The sequence below is a fragment of the Callospermophilus lateralis genome, chromosome 11, assembly GCF_048772815.1.
Source record: "Callospermophilus lateralis isolate mCalLat2 chromosome 11, mCalLat2.hap1, whole genome shotgun sequence".
In the NCBI taxonomy this organism is placed as follows: domain Eukaryota; kingdom Metazoa; phylum Chordata; class Mammalia; order Rodentia; family Sciuridae; genus Callospermophilus; species Callospermophilus lateralis.
In genome coordinates this window covers 89,609,545-89,616,143 of record NC_135315.1, presented here as the reverse complement: position 1 = coordinate 89,616,143, position 6,599 = coordinate 89,609,545, and the positions used below count along the sequence as shown (strand labels likewise).

At 48.4% G+C, this 6,599-nt stretch overlaps 1 pseudogene; it reads left to right on the top strand.

Annotated features, from left to right (window-relative positions):
- Positions 1-3,022: 3,022 nt before the first annotated feature.
- On the top strand, positions 3,023-6,086 carry LOC143410973 (serine/threonine-protein kinase ULK1 pseudogene; annotated as a pseudogene).
- The last annotated feature ends 513 nt before the right edge of the window (positions 6,087-6,599 follow it).

The window sequence follows — 6,599 nt, the reverse complement described above, 5'->3', positions numbered from 1 at the left end:
AAATGTTTTATTGTCATTATCATCAAGCGTGCATTTCTCATGTGATCATGTGGCTTATATATTTTTATTGGAAAGAAGGGATCTTTCTGTCACAGTAACAAACACCTCATAGTGCATTTTAATACAGAAAATTTAATGTAATGGAAATGGGGTGGAATCAGAAGTGCTGTTTTCAAGTCCCTGAGCAGTCATTAGCTATGAATCCAGATACCAACTATTTTGAATCCAGCTACCAACTATTATTCATCTTGTTTCCTTGTGTGAAAGAGAATGATGATAATGTCAGTCTCATGGGGTTGTAATGATTTAAAGAGATAATGAGTAAAAAAAACACTTTGAAACAACAAAAAAACTATATTTTTCTCAATCCATTACTCTAATTTATGATTTTCAATATTGAAATTTTCATCAGTTGTCTTTTAAGTGTGGTAGTATTTAATACTAATTCAGCACTGCTTTTTTTTAAAAAAAAGTTTGAAATTAGGATATTACTATATAATTACTTGCTCTTTCCATCCTCCAGAAGAACCATGAAAATTTCAAAATTAACAAGGGAGTTGTGCAATGATTCAGATGACTGCAAAAGATTAAAATTCTTTGAAAAAAATGAACTTGGTGTTTCAGCCTTTCACAGTTTGGTCTTTGAAAAAAGAAATGTGTTGCTTGATCCTGAGAATGATGATAAGACAATGCTTATTTTCAGTTATCTCCATGCTTCTGGACTTTTCTAAGAATGTTTATCAAAAATATGTAATAGATTTAGATTTAGACAGTGGAAATAAAGAAGGGGAAGAAAGAAGAAAGAAAAGAGGGTGAGAAGGAAGAAAGGACCAAAGAAGTCCAGGTATGAGTTTTGGCATTGATTTATGCTACTGTCAAGTGTTAAAAAATTTATAGTCAATTTGCTGAATTGGTCAATGTTTTAAAATCTCTATTTTAAACACTCTGTCCTTCCTTGAAAGGACTTCTATTTTCTAAATAAGCTGAGGCAGGAGAATTGCAAATTTGAGGCCAGCCTCAGCAATTTATAAGACCCTAAGCAATTTAGATACACCCTGTCTCAAAATTACATGAAAAAACAAAAGTGAAAAGGGCTGGGGGTGTAATTCAGTGGTAAATCACCCACTATGTTCAATTCCTAATAATAATAACAATAAAAATTAGTTAAAAACACATTATAGTATGTTAATAAGTATATTTATGTCTATGGTCTATCACAATGAAAACAATCTAGTATGATTTGACTTCTGGATAACATGGAATGTATAATTCATAAAAGTAAACTTTTCACCAAATCCTACATATCATTTGCACAATTAATAACAATATTCACTTAACACATTAGGCTTTTCTAATATTCTGTCATAAACTACAGATTCAAACTCTTCAAATATAAAAAAAGAAAATCCAGTATACTAAATCATTTAAAAAATTTCAAATATTTTTATTACACACAAATCTTTACAACTTGCACTGATCATAAAAACAATCAACACACTTATGTTAAAAAGTGCTAAATACCATAAATTTCTCTTTATTCTTCTATTACTTTTTTCTTATTCTGATTTCTTATTCTTCCCAGGGCTATAATTTTTTGTTCTTCAGGTAAATGACGGTTTGATTTTACACAGAGGATGGGTGAAGATTTTGACCTGAGACCATCTAAAGTGTTTATTCCAAGAAGCATCAACCTGAGCTTATTACCCAATTAAGCTGGTTACATTTTCAGACTTTGTCCATTGTACCTAAACACTGTTAAAAGTATTAATCTGACAAGTCTTATAGCCTTTGATTTTTGTGTGTTGTTTGTGTGGCGTAAGGTACAAATTTTATCATCATTATCAATCTGACTGTTGTTGAATGCCTCACTTGATAAAAGGGCCTAAAAGCTTCTTTTCAAGTGTCTGTTCTGAATGTTTTGATGCTAATATACATCATATATAAGTCTTGTTTTCATTTCTTTATTCTGTATGAATCTTTCTTATTTGAGTTAAACCCATATTTCAGTCAATAGTTAAACTGAAATTATAATTTTCCTGTCAACCACTAAGCTCTGCAATATTATGTCATAAGCATTGTTTCCCCTGGCTATGAACTCTTATAAAAGATAATAAGAGTTATCTTATAAAAGATAATTTAACTGCATTAAATTCTGTTAAGAATGTACTTAGAACAAAAACAAAGAATGCACTCAGTTTATACAAATTTTGTGTGTATCCCAAAGTAGATGATGGTCACCTATTGTGCTTCTTTCCTAACAAATTTAGCATACCTTTTCACATAAATAAACATCAACTAAAAATATCTGAATAGTACCAACTCAAGTCACAGAGATATCTTTAATGTGTAGGAGAAGGTACATATTTATTTTTTTGATTTTTAATTAAATTGGCAGTTTGAAGTGGGTTATATTACCAGTGATTTTGAATTCATGTTTGACATTGGTAATAGTCATGAATGTCAATTGTCTCAAGGTTACCACTAAGATGAAAACTTTTAAAAAGAAGAAAGAAAGTCCACATTTGAACAATTAGAAAGTTTTGCACATAACTGCAAAATAGCTTCACAGTGTAGAATAAATGTCATTTCCTCTATAAAGCTTTACGAAGTCAACAGAAATATTTGGAATTTGACAAAATAATTCTGACAACTACCTAGAAGAGAATGAGAAATAGATCACAGATTTTTAAGTTGAAAATAGCAATATTAGCCTATGCCAGAGCGTGGTAGAGGAGCGAGTTGGAGTCCCAGTGGGTTCGGATTGCCAACATCGCGAGGGCGCCGAGCGCGCCACGGTGGACGCCAAGGGAGCAAGCCGCGGCGGACGCCAAGGGAGTGAGGCCCGCGGGGCTGGGACCCGGCCCAGGCCTGCCCAATGGGGCGCGTGGCCCCGGCTATGCACCCGCGCCCAGCCCCGCTCCTCCAGCCCCGCGGGTGTTCTGGCCGCGGCCGGTGCCTCCGCCTGAGCCCTGTGCGCCCAGGCCCGCCGCCCCAGGGCCTGTTCCTTCGGCCTGCGCTCGTCATGGAACCCTGCCGCGGCGGCACGGAGACCGTGGGCAGGTTCGAGTTCTCCCGCAAGGACCTGATCGGCCATGGTGCCTTCGCGGTGGTCTTCAAGGGCCGCCACCGCGAGAAGCACACCTGGAGTTCGCAGTCAAGTGCATTAAGACGAAGAATCTGGTCAAGTCCAAGACACTGCTGGGGAAGGAAATAAAAATACTCAAGGAACTGAAGCACGAGAACATTGTGGCCTTGTAGGACTTCCAGGAGATGGCCAATTCCGTCTACCTGGTCATGGAGTACTGTAATGGTGGGGACCTGGCTGACTACCTGCACCCCATGAGGACCCTGAGCGAAGACACCATCAGGCTCTTCCTGCAGCAGATTGCAGGTGCCATGCGGCTGCTGCACAGCAAAGGGCATCATCCACCGTGTCCTCAAGCCCCAGAACATCCTGATGTCCAACCCTGGGGGGCGCCGTGCGAACCCCAATCACATCCGCATCAAGATTGCTGACTTTGGGTTCGCCCGGTACCTCCAGAGCAACGCTCTGGGGCTCTCCCATGTGCATGGCCCGTGAAGTCATCAAGTCCCAGCACTATGATGGGAAGGCAGACCTGTGAAGCTTCAGCACCATCCTGTACCAGTGCCTGAGGGGCAAGGCCCCGTTCCAGGCCAGCAGCCGTCAGGATCTGTGCCTGTTCTATGAGAAGAACAAGACTCTTGTTCAGGTCATCCCCCTGGAGACGTCCGCACCCTGGGGCAGCTGCTCCTGGCTCTGCTGCAGCGAAACCACAAAGACCGCAAGGACTTCGAGGAATTTTTTCGTCACCCTTTCTTGGATGCCAGTGCCTCCATTAAGAAGTCCCCGCCAGTGCCTGTGCCCTCTTACCCGAGCTCAGGGTGTGGCAGCAGCTCCAGCAGTAGCTCCACTTCTCATCTTGCCTCCCCGCGGTCCCTAGGGGAGAAGCCCCACATGCAGAAGATGCTCACCTCCCCAGCGGACACGGCCGGCTTCCTGCAGGGCTCCCGGGACTCTGCTGGCAGCAGCAAGAACTCCTATGACACAGACGACTTCGTCATGGTCCCAGCCCAGTTTCCAGGGGACCTGGTGGCTGAGGTGGCCTGTGCCAAGCCCCCACCAGACAGTCTGCTGTGTAGCGGGAGCTCCCTGGTGGCCTCTGCCGGCCTGGAGAGCCACTGCTGGACCCCATCTCCCTCTCCCTCTCCCACCTGCAGCAGCTCCCCCAGCCCCTCTGGCCAGGCTCTAGTAGTCAGTGTGAAGCCTCGGTGCCCATCCCGGTCCCCACCCAGGTGCACAACTACCAGCGCATTGAGCAGAATCTGCACTCTCCAGCTCTGCCCCAGACGCCCCGGTCTTCTGCCATCCGCAGGTAGGGCAGCACCAGCCCCCTGGGTTTTGCCCGAGCTAGCCCATCTCCTCCATCCCACCCTGACGGAGCTGTCCTGGCCAGGAAGCTGTCGCTGGGTGGAGGCCGGCCCTACATGCCATCTCCTCAAGTTGGAACCATTCCTGAGCGGCCCGGGCTAGAGCAGGGCACTCTCCCCACAGGGAGCCGAGATGCAGGCTGGAAGGTCCCCGCGTCCAGGCTCCTCCATGCCCGAACACTCCCCTTGGGCCCCGGGTCTTGGCTGCCATCTACACAGCGCCCCTAACCTGTCTGACTTGCACGTTGTTCAGCCCAAGCTCCCCAATTCCCCTACGGATACCCCTGGGAGCAGCTTTCAGCCCACCACAGGCCAGCCAGTTCCTGTGCCACAGCCCTGCTGGTCCCTGCGTGGCTCCCCCAAGCTGCCCGACTTCATGCAGCGCAACCCCCTGCCTCCCATCCTGGGCTCTCCCACCAAGGCCCTACCCTCCTTCGACTTCCCTAAGGCCCCCAGCTCCCAGAACCTGCTGGCTCTCCTGGCCCGGCAGGGAGTGGGGATGACCCCCACTGCTGCCCGATCTCTCAGAGGTGGGGCCCTTTCAGGGGCAGCAGCTGGGCTCTGGCCTGCCGCCTGCCGAGGACAACAGGGGTCCCTTTGGCCCCTCCTTCAGCACCAGCTGCTGGAGGCTGCGTTTGGGACCCAGGCCTCCGACTCTGGCAGCACAGACAGCCTTCAGGAGAAGCCCATGAAGATTGCACCCTCCGCTGGCTTCGGAGGGATACTGCACCTAGGAGCCCGGGCTGGGGGAGCCAGCAGCCTCTCCCCAGTGGTCTTCACTGTGGGTTCTCCCCCTAGTGGGACCACACCGCCCCAGGGACCCCGCACCAGGATGTTCTCAGTGGGCTCTGCTGGCTCCTCTGCCAGTCATCTGCTGCCCAGGGCCTGCAGTGAGCCTGTCCCTGAGCTCCCTGCCCCAGGCAATTGCTGCAGATTTGCTGACCCCCTTTCTGTCAACCTGGATGGGGCTGTGACCTTTGAGGCCCCTGATCTCCCAGAGGAGATGGTCATGGAGCAGGAACAAGCGCTTCACACTTGCCTTCGTCCAGCTTGTCCTGGAGATCGCTGCCCTCAAGGGCAGTACCAGCGAGGGGGCCGGGGGCCCTGAGTGCCAGCTTCAGGAGAGCATGGTGGCCGACCAGATCAGCCTGCTGAGCCATGAGTGGGGCTTCGCAGAGAAGCTGGTGCTGTACTTGAAGGAGGCTGAGCTCCTGTCCTCGGGCCTGCAGATTGCCATTGACCAGATCCCTGCAGGCAAGCTCTGCCTTTCATCTACCATGAAGCAGGTGGTCCTCAGGGTCAAGGAGCTGTACAAGGCCAGCGTGGTGTCCTGTCAGGGTCTGAGCCTGCGACTGCAGCGCTTCTTTCTGGACAAGCAGCGGCTGCTGGATGGCATCCATGGTGTCAAAGCTGAGAGACTCATCCTCAGTCACGCTGTGCAGATGGTGCAGTTGGCCACCCTGGATGAGATGTTCCAGCACCGGGACGGCTGTGTGCCGGGCTACCACAAGGTGTTGCTGCTGTTGGAGGGACTGCAGCGCATGCTCAGGGACCAGGCAGACATTGAGAGTGTGGCCAAGTGCAAGCTGGGCATCGAGAGAAGGCTCTCTGCCTTGTTAACTGGCATCTGCGCCTGACCCACTGCCTGGTGTGCTGTACTTGAGGGGCTGGACCCTCTCTGCGAACCCTGCGGGGTGGGGTCCATGTGCTGGCCAGACTGTCAGGACAGGCCTGCCAGCCGTGGCTGATTGATGGTGTTGAGTCTGTGCTGCAGGCCCCTGGGAGGGCCTCTAAGTGGAGCCATGGAGTTCAAATCCCACCATGTGGTGTGTCTCCTGCCTCAGAGGCTGCTGGTTTTTGCAGGAGGTGGATTGCAGGGTGCCAGGGACAGCTCCCTCTCTCTGCAGGATTTCCACTGGTCCCCTGTGGCTGCCTCCCATGGTCATATTCCACAGATAATTTGAATTTGTAGTAACATGTTCCAAGTTCTGTAGAATCCTGAAATTTATGAGCTGTGACATATTTTTTGGAATGAAGATATTCTTCAGAAGTGAACTTGCACAGTTTTGTCATTATTCATGAATATATTTCAACTCAAGATCTCAACTCACGTTTCATCAGTGATTGCCTTTAAACATCAGAGTGCAATT